The sequence below is a fragment of the Eschrichtius robustus genome, chromosome 3, assembly GCF_028021215.1.
Source record: "Eschrichtius robustus isolate mEscRob2 chromosome 3, mEscRob2.pri, whole genome shotgun sequence".
In the NCBI taxonomy this organism is placed as follows: Eukaryota; Metazoa; Chordata; class Mammalia; order Artiodactyla; family Eschrichtiidae; genus Eschrichtius; species Eschrichtius robustus.
The window spans coordinates 91,772,604-91,791,587 of NC_090826.1; positions in this window are offsets into that span (position 1 = coordinate 91,772,604).

Here is an 18,984-nt window from a genome sequence, read left to right on the forward strand (position 1 = left end):
TAGAAAAAAATATTCAATGAAGTTTAATTGTTTTGTGGAATCATTTTAAACTACAGATAAGTTATATATTGCACATACAAGTTTCTCTTTCCCTGAAAAAATATAATGCATATTTTAATGAAGTTTCATTATCTTAGTGAGAACCATGTTAATTTAACTGCATACTTAATTTCTGGAGAAAAATGACCTGAATACTAATGTTCAGATTTACCTGTTATTTAGATTTGAAGGTGAATACTTTTAGCAGTTGAGTACAGGATTTACATTGGCAGCTGTTTAAATCTCATAAAGGATAAAAAAGTTTTGTCATTATGCTTAATAAAGTTCAGTTCTACCTAGTAAGATTTGGGAGATTTCCTCATATTTGCAAATAATGTTAACATTAAAAATTGTTTTGAGAACAAATTTATAGCCAAAATTTTATTATGGCTTTTATTCTTTGTACTTATATGTACATTAAAATAATAATCCCCCCCCCCAGATTTGCATATGACCTAATGGTCATGAACTAAGTAAATGTGCCACTCTAGCTTAGAATGTCAGTTTAGACAAGTCACCTGCATCATCAAGATTGAAGATGGTGAAAACAAGATGCAAGTTTCACTTTGTTCTCATTGATTCCAGTTTGTCCTTGTTCTCCCTAACTTCACAGGCACCTACTTACTCTTTCAGCTGCTAGTTCAGTTGACTTTTAGCAGCTTTAAGATTGTCACCAGATGCAGAGGCAACAGCATTCAATAGACTTCTCTAGCAACTGTGTAAAATCAAATCTCTGTAAGTCCCTTATTCTCTATTATTCATTATAGCTCTACTGCTCTGATTAAACCTAACTTAGGTGTTCGGTCCCGGTTTAATCATTTTGCATGGATAATACTAGACTAGACTGGAATTACTCAGAGTGTGTTAGCTGGACAAGATAATGCTTAAAGAAAGAGTTCTGTAACCAAATCTCTCTAGGAAACATTGTATTCCTTTGACATCCTGTGATGCTATCTATTGGTAGAACACAACTAGAGGGCATGGTAGCTGATGCAATCTTTACAGTTAAGTCTCCTGTGGCACAGAGACATATACAGAGTGGATTTCAAGGGGCAAATGCAAGATATCCAGCACAAACAAGGAATCATTTTATAATTAGTGCACTTTATTTAATATTGGAATTGATGATCTCTCTAGCCCTAAAATTGTGTGACCATTTTATCTATCACATTATAATTATGCTGTTGGGAATGTGTCAGAACAATTTTAAAAGATCTTTTAAATATTTCAAAAGTAGTACGCTGAAGAGATTTTAAACAACATGAACAGGAAAATAAGAAATGAAAATCACCACCATCCCATGATCTGTAGCTAGTCATAAAATGGTAGTGTACATTTTTCCTTTCTTTGTATTGTGTATGTATGAACTGCTTTTACAAAATACCATTTTACAGTTTTAACTTAATAGAATATTATGTATAATTTTATGTTATTATTTTTGTTTGATAACATTGCCTTTAATGACTGCATTGTAATATATTTTGATATATATTAGAATTTATTTTTACCAATATTTATTATTACATATTCAGTTTGTTTACCTTTTCTTCTTTTATAAAGAGCACCACAATAAGTATCCTTATGAAAAGGGGCAAAACTTAAAGCTTTTTAACATCCAATCTACATGTACTAAGCAAAACAAATGTGTAATTAAGGAGAATAAGTGATATTTTTATATAACTGGTATCCCCAGGTTAGCACATGCCAGCTGAACGTACCATCATCATTTTATATTTGTTCCCATATATTTTAAAGAAAGCTACTGGATCAGAATGTGTTGCGTTTTAATGGCTTGGAAATGAATTTTCTTTTCAGGCCCTGCCCCAGCTTTCCTGAATTAGAATCTGTATGTAAACAAGATGCCCAGGGGATATTGTATGCAGGGGAAAGTTTAAGAAGCAAGTTTTATAGTGTTTAGATTTCCTAACTACTTAGTACAATTTGTTTTATTCTTTTTTGTTGTTGTTTTTTTTTTATTGGAGCATAGTTGCTTTAAAATGTTGTGTTAGTTTCTGCTGTACAGCAAAGTGAATCAGCCACACATATACATATATCCCCTCTTCCTTGGATTTCCTTCCCATTTAGGTCACCACAGAGCATTGAGTAGAGTTCCTTGTGCTATACAGTTTGTTCTCATTAGTTACCTATTTTATACATAGTAGTGTATATATGTCAATCCCAATCTCCCAATCCATCCCACCCCCCGGCTTTGATATATATTTAAAAAACCCAACTTCAGAAATATTGTTAGGGTACTTTCCCATTACAATTTCATATTTCATTATTTTATGTTTTGCTAGTCTACTTAGAAAAAGGATTTCTTGCTCTTAGTTTGCAATTATTTTGTTTTAGTGATAGTGAACATATTTACATGTTTATTGGACATTTGTATAGTTTTTTGAGAATTGCCCAAGTTCTCTGTTCACTTTTCTTTGAGAATGTTTTTAATTTTTCCTAATTTTAAAAATAATTATTGGGCTTCCCTGGTGGCGCAGTGGTTGAGAGTCTGCCTGCCAATGCAGGGGACACGGGTTCGAGCCCTGGTCTGGGAGGATCCCACATGCTGCGGAGCAACTGGGCCCGTGAGCCACAACTGCTGAGCCTGCGCGTCTGGAGCCTGTGCTCCGCGACAAGAGAGGCCGTGACAGTGAGAGGCCCGCGCACCGCGATGAAGAGTGGCCCCCACTTGCCGCAACTAGAGAAAGCCCTCGCACAGAGGCGAAGACCCAACACAGCCAAAAATAAATGGATAAATAAATAAATAATAAAAATAAGGAATTCCTTTAAAAAATAAAAAATAAAAAAAAAAAATAAAAATAATTATTTATATATTAAGGATAACAATGTTTTATAATGCAGATCAAATAGTTTCCTTAATATTTGCTTTTGTTTCTGATGGTTTGAGGTTAAAGAACAATTTTTTAATGTCATTCAATTAATCAGTCTGTTCTGTTTCTCACTCCTGAGACTATATATATATTACTAGGTTCTGATCATAGTACCAATATGTGGTGGTAGATGTTCCTACACCCAACAATCAGTTCTCTGACACCAGCTGGGTTGTCCTATAATTCAACTCAGTTCTCATACTACCTACACAGAATTAGCATCAGATTCCACAAGTTAAGGGTTCAGTACTACAAGACTGCTCCCATCGCCACTTCAAATGTCAATTGAAATTCGAGGTTGTCCCCTGAGCTTCTGACTGATCCAGGATATAGATTAGCGATTCCAATAACCTTCTCCTTGTATTTGGCTAATTTGTGAGAGTGGCTCTCAGGACTCAGGGGGCCAGTTTACTCACTAGATCATTGATTTATTATGAAAGGAGATAACTCAGGAGCAGATAGATGGAAGACAGGTATAGGGCAAGGTATGGAAAAAGGGCTTGGAGCTTCCATGTTCTCTTGGAGCAAGCCACTTTCCCCATATCTTCACATGTTCACCACCCCAGAAGCTCTCCAAACTCCATCCTTGTATGTTTTTATGGAGGCTTTGTTATATAAACATGATTGATCAAGTCAAGGACCATTGGTGATTGATTCAACCTCCAGGTCCTTTCCCATTCCTGGATTGGGACTGAAATTTCTAACTCTCCAGTTTGGTTCTCCTGACAACCAGCCTTCATCCTCAGGTATGTTCCAAAAGTCACCTCCTCAGCTTAACAAAAGCCAGCTTTTTTGCTCTCATTTCTTAGAAAATCCTAAGGATTTTGAAGTTTGTGCCATAAACAGGGACAAAGATCAAATATATGTTTATTATAAATCACAATATCACAAATATTTACTCTATTTTCCTCTAGTACTTTTGTGCTTTCTTTCTTCCCCTATTTTTAAATCTATAGTTTATGTGAAATCAATTTTGATGTAAATTAAAAGTTTAAACTAATTCCTCTTAGATTAGCTAGCTGTGAACACATGATTAATTTAACAATCTATTTTTAGTTTGCACCTGAAAAATATCTTTATCATATGAATTAATATTGTATATACATAAATTTGTTTCTATACTTTCTGTTCAGTTCCTGCGTGTCAATACTATGCTCTTACTTAATTTATAGTTTTATAATATATTTTGTATCAGATAAATAAAGTCCCTTTAGTTACTCATTATTTTCAAAGTATATTTTTCAAGATAAAATATTGAATACATTAAAAATGTTCAGAAAAATGTCAAGTCGCTTTTTGGTTCTACCTGTCTCCCATTCCAATTGTGGATGTAATGACCAGCAGAGTGTGCTTCAACCAAAACCTAACATCTGAGGCTGGACAGCACCTTGCCTACAAGCCCATCTCCTTCCACTAAGCTTTCCCTATTGGTGTTGCTGTCAGCATGCAAAGAACTAAATATCAATGGGGCAAACCTCTAACCATGAAGATTTGGGAACTACTGCCTACAGTTTGAAACTACTGGATACATTCTATTCTCTTTCTTGCCCTTAATAAAGATGCCTGCAATTCAGTTTATACGATATTTTAGGATGACGATCCCACTGGAGAGAACAGTCAGTCACAGGGGCCTCTAACTAGATAATGCATCCCTCCCTCATCCACTATCTCACTCCCCTTGGCCTTTGCTCCTGTTTCCTGGGATGGTACTCCCCAATAAAGTAATGACACAAAAGCCACATGCCTCAGGCTCTACTTTATGAAGAACTCGGGCTAAATTAGCATTTAAAAAGTTTTTTTGTTTGTTTTAGAAATACTGTTAAATATTTTTCTAAAATTTAACCTATATTATATAAATATGGCATTATTATAATTCTAAATTAATAATGAAAAATAATTGAGACAATATTGTATTTTTTCAATCACAGTTTTAGTAAGAAGAGGAAAAAGAATTCCATCTTATGAATTATAGAGCTTGGGTATTACCACCTGGGTTTTAAAATTTTAATAACTACCAGGGTGAAACAAATGTAAAGTGCAAAAATGTATGAATCTACATGTGACTGAGAGGCACAGAAAAATTGAGCTATTTAGCAATGAAGCAGCAGCAGAACTACTCAAGAAACAGACCATGAAAAATAAAACAAACCCTCTGGGTTGCTTTCTCAGTTTTTGCTTTGCTCAGTTGTATTAATGAATTTGTAAGATTAATTTTCAACCAAAGTTTTCATATCATTTTTAAACAAAATATACCTCTAGAGGATGGAAGACAAAAAGGAAAATCACCACAAGCAAAGAACATAAAAATTTTTGTGATCAATGTGCATTGTTTTATTGAAATATTAAAAACCACTTAAATTGTATATCAAAGAAGATAGCTAAATACATCTATTGATAACTGGAAGTTTAGCAGAATAAATGCTAAATTTAAACACTTAAAACTTCTGTATATCATTCTTTTTTTTTTTAAATTTTTTTTTAAGAATTTCACATATATTTATTTATTATTTATTTATTTATTTTTGGCTGTGTTGGGTCTTCGGTTCTGTGCGAGGGCTTTCCCTAGTTGCGGCAAGCGGGGCCCACTCTTCATTGCGGTGCGTGGGCCTCTCACCATCGCGGCCTCTCTCGCTGCGGAGCACAGGCTCCAGACGCGCAGGCTCAGTAGTTGTGGCTCACAGGCCCAGCTGCTCCGCGGCATGTGGGATCTTCCCAGAGCAGGGCTCGAACCCGTGTGCCGTGCATTGGCAGGCGGACTCTCAACCACTGCGCCACCAGGGAAGCCCTGTATATCATTCTTAAGTGACATAAATGACATTATTAATATTATCTATTTGTAATGAAGGTAATGTCAAAAATTTCAATTTCAAAACCTATTTTCTTTTTGTAAGACAAAGAATTGGTGGTTAAGAAGGATTTCTTGAATCTTGTTTTCTATTTTTCTTTATAATGTAATGACTAATATTTATAAAAAGAATTATGGTCATAAACATAAGAAAACACAATCCCTGCTCATTTCCCATAAAATGAAACTTCCTTATATGTTATGGTCAGAATAATTTAAATTCATTTTTATCAGAATGTGTAGTTTCTGGAAGAAAAGGGGCAGGAGAGATCATTCATTCAAAACATTTGCTGCCAGACCACTTTTATGTCAGGCACTTGTAGAGTGACTATTGCCTTTCTTGGTTTGGGACAGCCCTGTTTCATGCCTGTTCTCTTAGCATAACTAGTTATAGTTCCTTCTTATACTCCCAAGGTGTCCTAGTTTAGACGATAAACTATATAATCAAACTAGATACTGTCCTGTGCTGGGAAAATAACTAAATGTGTAAACAAGAAGCATATCTGGTAGTTATAGGTGCTATGCAGTATAAGGGTTAGCTACATTAGATTAGTGAGTTTTGGCCAGCACAGATCCCAAAGCAGAGAAGATGTTTAAGCTGATACCTGGAGCTAGTAGTATGAAGATCTGGAGAAAGAATTCAAGGGAGAAGGAAAACCTAGCAGAAATATTCCAACGTGGGAGCAAGTCGTCAGAAGAACAGAAAGAAAACCAGTATGGTGGCAGTGTGCAATGAAATGATGGTAGATGAGCCAAAACAAGTCACAGCGGGTAAGCAGGGGCCAGATTGCCTGGGGCTTTGTAAGCCAAAGTAGAGAATGTTGATTATATTCTAAATGTGATAAGGATCTATCAGAGAGAATAAGTCAGGGAATGATGTAACCTAATTTATGTTTTAAAAAGGCACTTTAACTGCAAAATGGAGATTAGATTACAAGGGCAAGAGAGAGCAGTTGGAAGTAACAGACAATAAGGATTTGGGCTAGGATGCACGTAGTGGCTTGGACAGGTTTAAATGGGTTCAGGAAGTCTTTTGTAGGAATACCTGACACAAACTTGCTGACTGATCAATGGGAAGAGTTGTGAGAGAAAGAAAAGAAATAGCTCATGGAGTTTTGGCTTGAGAAATTCAACACATAGAGAAACCACTTACTGAAAGCTTAAGAAATCAAAAGACTATCTTGTGAAATGTGAAAATTATATTAAATTTAAATATCAGCGTCCAAAAATAAAGTTTAATTAAAACACAACCACACTCATTTGGCTACCTATTATCTATAACTCTTCACCCTAAAATGGCAGAGAAGAGTAGTCGAAACAGAGACCATGTATCCACAATATTTACACACTGGCTCTTTACAGAAAATTTTGCTGATCCCTGGTAAATAGCACTCTTGCAATTTTGTGAAAGGGGGAGACAGCTGGTTTTGAAAAGGATTTGAGAGAATGACTTTTTTTTTAATGAAAGACACTTGAACATTTTAAAATGTTAGAAAAGAGTCAGTAGAGAGGAACAGAAAGGAAATAGTTGAAAAAATTAGATAGTGAGGAGAAGGACCCAGAATAGATGAGAGAACATTTAAAGACAAAATCGTGTATCTGTCTTTTGGATCTTGGAAAGAAGGTAGTGATTGCAGTTACAGGTAAGCATGGAGATTTGGTAGCAGAAAGAAGCTTCTGGTTTGATAAATATTTGATGTTGATGTGGAGGAAGGTATGCCCACTTTAAGTTTCCCTTTTTGCCCCTTTTGCAATAAAACGAGAATCTGAAAATATACTAGTAGGGTCATAATCTCATTCAAATAATAAAATTCCGTGATCTTAAAAAATATCTACAGTGGAAACGTAGGATATTTTTCAAAGTTTCAAATTTGTTCTAGCATAAATATTTTGAAAATAGAATATTCATAAGCCTGATCTTCTGGTTGAACTTTTCCATTAGTAACACAATACCGGCAAATATTTTAGGGAACATTAAAAGGTTTGTAGTGATAAAATGCCTTCCATGTGTTCTCAGTTCACTGATTTAGTGCCTGCTATGTTTCCTTTGTAGCACTCAACACTGAAAACTTCACTTAAAATTTTTTTACAATAAATAATTTAATGTAAAGATTCTCATTTCCCATTTATTTTTAACATATTTTGATGAAAAAAATCCACTAAATGAATTTTTAAAAATGGCATCTCCCTGAATGCCTTCTGATAATGGAGCATAAATATTTAGAAGAAATAAAGATGAGAATTTAATTGGAGTTTTAAAAAAGAACAATTGAACCATGATGAGTTAATGTCTCTGTTACGGGAACTAGAAATAATATTTTATTCTATTTAGAAGATTGTGTTAGTTTGGCTTCAATGAGGAACAGAACCAAAATGGAATTACACATGCAAATATACTGTGGGGAAAAAAATCTGTGAAGAATAAAGTGGGAGGGAGCAGAAGCTGTTGGGGTGAGATTTCAGACCATGATTCAGGTCTGACACCTGTGGAAGAGGAGTCAGAAGGAGAAAGATCACAAGATTACTGAACTGCAGTGTAGTTTTTTTTTTTTTTTTTAATTAATTTATTTTTGGCTGTGTTGGGTCTTCGTTTCTGTGCGAGGGCTTTCTCCAGTTGCGGCGAGCGGGGGCCACTCTTCATTGCGGTGCGCGGGCCTCTCACTGTCGCGGCCTCTCTTGTTGCAGAGCACAGGCTCCAGACGCGCAGGCTCAGTAGTTGTGGCGCACGGGCCCAGTTGCTCCGCGGCATGTGGGATCTTCCCAGACAGGGGCACGAACCCGTGTCCCCTGCATTGGCAGGCGGATTCTTAACCACTGCGCCACCAGGGAAGCCCCTGCAGTGTAGTTTTATATTAGATTTTTAGGGCTGCCATAACAAAGTACTATGGTTGACTGGCTTAAACAACAGAAATTTCTTTCTTCACAGTTGTGAAGGCTAGAAATACAAAATCAAGGTGTCAACAGAGTTAGTTTCTTCTGAGGCCTCTTTCCTTGAGTTGTATATGGCAACATTCTTCCAGTGTCTTCACATGGTCTTTCCTCTGTGTCTGTGTCCTAATCTCTTCTTCTAGAGACTCCAGTCATTTCGTATTAGGGACGACCCATATGACCTAATTTTATTTTAATTATCTCTTTAAAGACTCTAAGTCCAAATACAGTGACATTTTGAGGTACTGTGGGTTAGGATTTCAACATATTGTGGGGAATGCAATTTAGCCCATAACGAGTGCCTAGAAAAGTTTAGCCAGACCAATGAGAAGCCAAATTTGTTGAACAGTTTCCTGTTTGATAGAAAAGGGCCAGCATTAATACCCCTATCCTGCTCAGTCATTGCCTGGGAGCAGTCCCTGGGAAGAGTGGCATCAGCACAAATATAGTTTTCGATCCGTAGGAACAGCAGCAGAGGTCATCAGTAAATTGCATTCCTTACAGCAGAAGATTTGACCAATGTGCTTTCATGGCTATCACAAAAACAAATCTAGTATTTGTAAAGTGAAGGACAATGTCTTAAGACCCTGCATTTTCGTTTTACAAAAATAAAGACATTGAATTGCCAATAATATTTTACTTTATTAAAATGGGCATTAATAATAGCAAAATTCATATTAGAGTTAAAAACATCCCAGACTCTTTCTAAATATTATAAAGTCTGAACTGTAATTTATAGAGTAGTATTGGAAAGGCTTACGGTCTATACATGCCTTTGGAATAGAGCAATGATCTGCACATTGACATAAGAATCTTGTTCATCAGAAGAATGAACCAAGGAATCCTGGCAGCTACCAGAAGCTGGAGGAAGCAAGGAAAGGACTTTTCCCTACTCCTCCCAGAGGGAACAAGACCCCTACTGACACATTGATTGTGTCCCAGTGGTACTGATTCTAGACGTCTGGCCTCTAGAATTGTGAGAGAATAAATTTCTGTTATTAAGTCACCAAGTTGTGGTAATTTGTAACAGCAGTCATAGGAAACTAATACAAAAGGTATAAAGCAAAACTTATTTTGAGCAAACATTAGTTTTAGTGCTCATCCTAAATGCAAGTTTTAACAGGGGTATGGTAAACTGCTTTTCAAAATAAAAATTTTTGTCGAAATGGTATGTCACTGACAAATGACATACTATTTAGAGAGAGTAAATTCATTCAATAAATATTTGTGGCCAAAAATATTTAGGGCATATAAGATTTCTAGCATAGACCTTTGCATATCAAAGAGTTTATGAAATACTATTAGTTATTAGCCAAGATCATGAGACAGATGAATAAAACGAGAGTCAAATTTATCATATTTCAAAGGAACCATAAATGTCATATATACATCATAAAACTCACACTGACATGGCCAGTACCTTCTTTCTTGGTATTAAACTTGGAACCCCAAATAATAATCAGCAATTTGATTGATAAGTAAATTAGAACAAAAAGAGTTAATTAGATGAATCAAATATTTCTCATCACATCAAATTAGCCTGAGACACCATCTACACATTAGAATGGTCTTGAGAATAGAACTTTAATTTCCTTGTTTAAGGCTTGCTCTCTCCTAAATAGCATTTAGATGTGCCCTGCAACAGTTATTTCACTTTTTAAAAAAAAATTCCTCCATAGCTCCCAATGTCTCTTTATGATTAACACAGTTGTTGTTGTTTAAGTAGATATCATTACTGCATTCTAGTCACAGTTAAGTCTAGTACCTTCAGGAGTGGATAACCTGGGCTCTAGTCCCACCCAGACCACTTCTTAAGCTTTTTAATATGGGAATCTTCTCTGCTTTTGTTTCCTTTTCTATAAATTGGGTATAGTAACTGGACCTATTTATTTTTGTAAAAATGTTTTGTTAAAGAATGAAATGCATGCAAAGTGGTTATCATAGTACCCGGCATATAGTGGCTGATAAAAATGGCTACTATTGGTAAGACATAAAGTTTATTAGATTCCTGCTAGTTCTGAGTTATCCTGCTCCTTTATGTATTTCTGTTTATTGCCATGAATATTATTTATATGTTGAATTTATAGTTCAGAAGTCAGGGGCAATTATATTTACAACTTGAGGAGATATCATATTTTAGCCTCTAAGAACTAAGGCACTTTTCACAGATCTGTCACTTAATCCCAGACAGTGGTTATTAAGATTAGTAACAATTTTATTAGGTATTTTATGTATCTTTTGTCTCTCCATATTAGAACATTGGCTCCCAAGGACAAGGGTCTTTGCTTTGTTTGCTGATATTTCCAAGCATACTGTAGGCACTCAATAGATATTTATTGAATGAATGACTGAGGAATATGGCATGAAATAAGTTCCAAAGGGAGTGCACTTTAAAATTTCATAAGCCCTGTACCTAAAGAGTGACTTTTATTATCTAAAGAATACCAAATGATAGATTCCTGAGTAGTACTGGTTTGATGCAGTCATGATGAAGACTTGTCTCATTTTCTACTATATCTAGTATTTCACATGTGGAAGAACTGGGAATTTAGAACACTTCACTTGCTTTGTTGAATTTTTGTTTTTAGAAAAAAGAATATTCACTCCTTCATCTTTTTATAATATAATCATCTTATTTGTAAAACAAAAAAAGAAAAAAAAAACCTTTCTTCAAATTTAGATAAATATTCTAGTCTGTGGAAATGCTAGGTGTTATGATTAATAGGTGAAAGTAGATGTATGAAAGTTAATTCCCTATCTGACTTTTAAAATAGTGATGTTAAAGGTACATTTGAGAAAAGATCAAAGTCATAGAAAGAAGAAGTCATTTCTGATTTAATAATTCAAAAGGACAAGGTAAAAATAGATATAGATATTTTATCTAAGAAAAATAAGTTACAAATGATTGCTAAATAAGATTTATTTTAAGAGAAAAGGATCATTTTCAATTTTGTTTTGTTTTATATTTATTGAAATATAATGACAACAGATGAAAAATAGCAGTGCTCTGAAATAGATAATACAGGTATAATAATGTTATTACAATTTTATTCCCAGTATAGGATTGGAAATAACAGAGTAGGAGATTTTTAAAAGTTAGTTCTGGGAAAAATAATAACAATTATTAAGTATGGTAGTGGATTTAGTATGAAGTATGATGATATACTATGCACTTCCAAATTTTGTGTTTTTTTCAGAAAAATTCCTTCAGAATTTGTCTAGTATTATCTCTCACCACATCTTTCTAAAGCCTGCTGATATAATTACTGAATTACTTGCTACTTCTTAAGCATACTTTGCCTTTTTTTTTTTTAAGTTTTTTTTTTTTCCCCCCGCAGTTGCATTTTTAATTAATTAATTAATTTGGCTGTGTTGGGTCTTCGTTTCTGTGCGAGGGCTTTCTCCAGTTGCGGAGAGCGGGGGCCACTCTTCATTGCGGTGCGCGGGCCTCTCACTGTCGCGGCCTCTCTTGTTGCGGAGCACAGGCTCCAGACGCGCAGGCTCAGTAGTTGTTGCTCCGCGGCATGTGGGATCTTCCCAGACCAGGGCTCGAACCCGTGTCCCCTGCATTGGCAGGCAGACTCTCAACCACTGTGCCGCCAGGGAAGCCCTGCTTTGTCTTTTATTCCTGTGAACATGCTGTCTCTTCTGTCTGAAATACAACTGAAATACTGCAAAAAAGTCGAATACAAGTTCTTTCATGAAGATACTACGATAACTTTGGCAGAACGTATCACTCGTTTCAGTTCCATACAGTTACATGCTATGTGACTATGTGTCAGGCTCTGTGTTAGGAGCTGTGGCTATAAGATGGCGATGAGAATCTTTGCCTTTAGGAGAGTGTATCAGTCAGGTTTCACTCCGGGAAACAATAGCCCTTTTATTCAGTAGGTGTTTCATTCCAGATAACTTAAGTTACCGACTTACCGTTTTTATTCAGACCACCACCATCCATTCTCTAGTCATACTCTCATCTTCACTGTCTTTAAATTTAATGTCGCTAGATAACCAATCCAAGATTCCCTTTCTTGAGGATATGTTGTCTGCAAACATTTCTGCTATAAAAACTCTGTCAGGGCATAGTACAGGAAACAGAAACAACTCTAGGCATTCTATGCGAAAAGAGAAATTGAATATAGGAAACCAGGCACTTATAAAGTCATTGGAAAGATGGAGGATTGGACTCAAGACTGCACCTCCTGAAATGATTCCCGATAAAGTACAGAACTGATCTGCCAGGTTGCTGTTCATTCTGCTAAGATCAGAAAGGTGGGGAATGGGGAGCCTGGCCCTGGAACACTTGGGTTCAAACACACTCAGTTGTAGCTATGATCCAGAGATCAGGAATTTGGGATCAGGAAGCCACTGCAATCCTGCTGCAACTGCATCTCAATCCCATGGAATAGGTAGCTGAGATTTAAAGTCTGGCTTCTGCCTCTGCCAAAGCTCTATTTCAACACTTGCAAAGATAAAGACTGGAAACTAGAACACTGCTGCACAGTAACTTCTTGCTTGCCAGGAGAAAATAGTGAAAGAAACATAAAGACGATTTCTACTTTATCTTCCTTTAAATTTCATGAAAATGCAACTTAAAATGTGGCAGAATCTAATCTGAATCCAGAAACATACCTAAGTCTGCAAGGCAGGAAGATACACTAGAAGGGGTGGAAAAGGACCATATTCACCACAAGGATTTTACACTTTTGCATGTAACATAACCAAAAATATTATGGAAGGTGGTAAAATAGAAATTGGCACAGTGTGTTATAAAAAAGCAAAGGAAGAATCCTCAGTTTAGCAAGGTTTCTTAGAAGAAATAAACCTTAAATGAATCATGAAGGAAGAGCAAAAATAAAGTGATTTAGGCAAAGTGTATGAAGGGCATACCAGAAAGAGGAAGCCAGAAAGGTGTAGCGCCGATGATGCTTGTGATCTATCACCAAAAAATTGGTAATAGGTGGTAGAGGTGAGGGTTGAGAAAAACACATCCACGTTAGGGAAGTCTCCGGTATCCTGCTAAGGAGCTTCGGCTGCATTCTGTGTATAATGGAGAGCCATCAAAGGTCTTTACATCTAGTGTAACAAAATCAGATCTGTCTTATATAGATTATTCTGGCAGTAATATGGAAAAGAGATTAAACAGCTGGTTGGTGGGAGGAGACCAGAGGCAGGAGGAACAATTATTACATGCTAGCAGTTTTCCAGTTGAGAGATAATGAAGTTTAAACTAGGGCATTTTGTGTAGCTCTAACACTTAACACATTTGATTTCAATTATGTGTGTATTTTTCTCTCCAGAAGATTGTAAAATTCTCATTGAATGATGCGGTCTTATTGAACACTTGTCCTCAGTATTTAGCAGAGTGATTTGGACATGATAATCTAACCAGTTAATCAGATTGACTTGAATGTAAGATTACTCAAAGAAAGTATTCACCAAAACCATATTAGATACGGAATTAATATGGCAAGATTTTTGAGTCTAACAATATGATTTTTCCTTTCTTCAACAAAATCCTGGGTGGAGAATGGAAAAGGAAATTAGTAAATTGCATAGAATTGTTACAATTCTGCTTTCAAATAGGTTGTTTCTTAAAGTAATTATTGTAAATTAACATAATTTAAAAGAGTGATATATTATGTCAAATTTTTCATATGTTTTCTTCTAAGAGTTCTATTTGTAGGCTTACTATATCTGAGATTATGTGAGTGGCTTTCTCCTGATTCATGCTTTGACTGGGGGCAACTAATTTAGTCTCTGTTCCTTATTACCAAACCTGAAAATTACCAAGTCAATGAACTACTCATTATATAATGCTTGAATTTTCTCAACTGAAATGGAAACCTATACACCTACAAAATATTATTGTTACACTGTAATATCAATAAATGTATTTAGTTAGTATATTGAAAGTGACAGTGGTAAGTGGTTGTTTTTGAAGAAAATGATCTGGACGTTTTTACAGGGATTTTATCACCTGTCTTCATAGCTAAGAAAGTGAAATGAATAGGACATGTGTTGCTAGGATTTTAAGAAGCAACTGTGAAAAATGACAGAATGTGAATAAAGATAGATGGTTGGAAGGTAAATGGTAATGAACCAACGGAAAAAGGAAAGTGGAAGAAGAGTCACATTCCTTAGACTATTCTCCCTTATCTTTTCCTCTTTTCCTATAACAATTTGGAAACTCGGTTTAAAATTTTTTTTCATAAAATCTTTTATTATATGTCAACTTAAAAATAATTTCATTTAACTTATAGAAGCATCTTCAGTTATGCTTATTTTGCAGTTACGGATGTATGCTACTAATACATTATTTGAGCTTTGTTATTTCTTAGACATAAGTTATTAGAAAAAAATTAATTTAATTTTTTTCTGTCTTTCCACATCCACTCTTAGCATGATGCCCTACAAGTGGTGTTTTTTAGTAGCATCAATTTTAGATAACATCAGAAAGGGCATATCTAGGAAACAGATTAATTTTGTTTTAGAGTTATTCTTTCCTGTCTCCTCTTCTCAGATACTTGGCCTTGGGAACCTACTAATGTTCATTCATCCCTTGCCTGAGACTTTCACAAGCTAGAAGCAGTGTGAGTTTTGTAAAGTGTGATGTAAAGAGAATCAGAAAGCTTAAATTTGAATCATATGTCCTTCAATTAATAACAGCTTTACGTTATAGGCAAGTCATTAACATTTGTTGATATCCTTATCTGTAAGGAATCATACTTGCTTTTCGAATTTTGTATGGGGAGATAATTATATTATTACTTATACCTACCATGATGCAATCTTATTATGTTCCTGCCTCTGTGGTGAATACTTTACACATCTTATTTAACTCTCACAACAATTATGTACGTTGTAAGAGTCATGTTGTGAGAGTTAAGAATGGTATTTTTTACACACACATTGTGGATGAGAAAACTGACACTCATAGGTTAGTTACATTGTCTCATGTCACAGATCTAGTAAATATTAGACATGGAACTTTAGACCAGTTTACTCCAAAGCCCATGCTTGTAACACTATGCTGTACATAATGAAAACTCACGAATGCAATATAAAAACATGAGCTTTTTATAAACATTGACCTGCAGCCCTGAAGATTTCTTTACCTTGCTGTACACAAAATATATGCACTGAATTTTCTCTTATATTTCTTCTCTACCTCCAATTAAATAATTATTTTTCTCCATAACTTGTTCTAACTTTAGAGAAAATTTCTCTACATCTTTTCAGGTCACAACTGGCTAATCTGATAAACTAATTTGTGATTGGAAAAAAGTAAGAAGTAAAATAGACCCTTCAGCAACGTGTAGCACGTTTTAAAGCATATACCACATTTTTAAGCAAGCAGCACATTTTAAGCATGTAGCCCATTTTTAAGAAAATACCCCCATTTTGGTCAATGGGGTCATTGTTAGAAATTCCAGGTAACGTGGAAAAGAAAATAGATAGCATCATCTCACGATGATGAAACAGATATTTTGAGACAATTAGAGAGTAGTGATGCTTTTTGAAATGTAGACTTTAGATAAATACTGGGGAAATCAGGTATTGATAGCTACTTCTTTTGGTAACTGAAGTTTGATGTAATATAGCCTTATCCTTCAGGAGTTCATAGTCAAGGGAAGAGACAGGGAAAGGAGAAGAGAGATATGTATTTATAGAAATTGAAGGGATGAACGGGGTCAAGTTGCTGTGAGAGAACAATGAAGAAAAAAATTATCAGGGAAAGCTTTTGCTGAAGGGTAACATTTGAGTTAAACTATGCTGGCTAAATAAGGTTTTGCAAAGGACATTCTGGCAGTTCTGTACACTTGGCATGTGCAAAGGTTTTACAAGGTATCTAGTGCTTAGGAAAATGGGCAGTTCCTAGGATGACTGCTCAAGAGAGTGGCCAGTATTATTTAGTTCCATATAGTTTAGAATTCTTTGAAAATAAATGAGTACAAGCAGAAATGGTAGAATATGGGGTTCACATAAGACCATATAGACCTCTGCAGTCTCCTAAAAAGAAAATGGAACTTATTAATTATAATTAATAAAGGTGATATTCTGGAATTTACAGTTTAGAAAGAGCACCCTATCACAAATTTGGATGAAAAAACTAGAAATATGGTAAATTGTTTTGCACTAATTATTATTTACCATGTGTCAGATATTGTAACAGTAATTTATAATGGACAGTTCCTTAAATCATCAAAACAAATTATGAAGCAATGATATTCTCCTTTTTGTAGATAAGAAAACTGAGAACCATCAAAGCTGATTTACAGAGTTATGGTAAGGTAATGATGGCTTCAGGAATCATACCAAACTCTCTTACACCAAAGACATTCTCTTTTGTTTTTTAACTTTGTGTAAAAGCAATAATCAAGGACTTAATAAATGAATAAACTAGATCTACCACTTTAAGGATAGCAAAAAAGGCAATGGATTTGAAAGATATGAATAAAATTTGAATACAATTTGGCAATTTTCTTCACAAACAGAATTGTATAACCTCTAAAGGACCATTGCTTCATGTAAAAATAATAACGCTATCTTCAAAAATCTGGTAGAGAACAAAATGGAATTACTTGAAAGTATTTTGATCTCAGAGATAACTTTTGAAAATCTCTGGGTATAAAAAGCAAATAGAAGGCTTAAAACAATAAATTGTAACTGAACATAGAGGCAAATCCTGAACATAAATTGAATAGTCAGGTCAGGAATGTGATTAATCAATCTGAAGTGCACTCTAAAAAAGACATTAATAATGACTAATAAAAATGGTTACCAAGCACTTTCAAATACAAGGTGCCATACAAGGTTAATAATGATGATCACCATTACAACAATATGTTTCAATTGCATAGCATTTCTCATCTAAGGAGTTCAGAGAATTATGGAGATATTAACACCTTAATTCTGGCAACATCCTGAACAGGCAACAAATGTTCAATATTTACAGAGAATAATGGAATGATCCAAACTCATATAAGACATGATAAAACCACAGCAATAACCTTACATTTTTAATTTCTTCCAATATATGTCTTAAAACACAAAGAACAACGTTTATAAAATATTGGCATGGAAAGAATCCAGTTTAGTCATTTTTCCTTAACGTTTTCCTTTTTTATTTCAACTATATTATGCAAAATTTCAAACATACAGAAAAAAAATGAATAGAATAATACACACTTCTCTGCATATCACCTACTAATTAACATTCTCTGTCTCACACATATATCTTTGCTGATACATTAAAAAGTAGTTGCAGAAACCTAAACCTTGCATCCCCCCAATATTTCAGCACACATATCTCCAGAATAAGAGTATTTAACATAACCACACTTTCATTATCATACATACAGAAATCATGCCTTATTTTGCCTACTTAGTGTTTCATGATCTTGTTATATTGACCAAAACTGATTGAATTAGCAATGATAACGCAGTAAAGAGAACCATCTACAGGCTAGGTGCAAGAAGTCCTGTAACATATGAGACCTGGTATTAAGTATTCTACCTATTAGAAAAAATTCACTAAAATACAATCTTGAAAAATGTAGAATGTAAGTACACAAAAAGAGGACAGATGATGCAGAAGTAGATTAGAGAAAAACCCAGAGTTGAAGCAAAGGAAGTATATAGCGTAGCAGATTTAGAAAAATCAGAGGTAAGAGGAGCTGGGTCACGAAGTCACTAGAGTAGTAAGCACTAGGTGTCCACTAGACAAATGGGTTGGGTCACCAGAGCCATGGCTGAGTTAGTGAAATTACTGCTGATCCACTACAATTGCCGTTGGATCCAAAATAGCAGTGGCAATTGCTTTGAATCTTCATGAGAACTGCTTGGCTCTTGATACGCTTTCTTTGTTTCCTTCCATACATTTTGTCTTTATCTACTAATAAACCACATCACTGGAAAAAACCTGAGTATACCTATTTTTCCTTGTGACCTGAAAGTCACAAATTAAAACAAACTCCTCAATATTCTCTGGTTTCACAAACTTTCAGCTGCTGTGTCTTATGCTGCATGACCCAGAAGTGAAAACCTGATAGCAGTTTCCCTAATTCTGGCCTTCAAATAGAGGAGATATGACACTGTCATTTATTTATAAAATATTTATTAAGGAATTAATTATATTCCAGCAGCTTTGCTCTGGGGAAGATATCATCCATGTTTAATAGGGGAAACAATCAAATTGTTATAACTAATAATACAATCTCTACTGTGCTATAATAGACGATGAATTTAAGGCTGTGACATCAACAATAGGGTAGATAACACTTC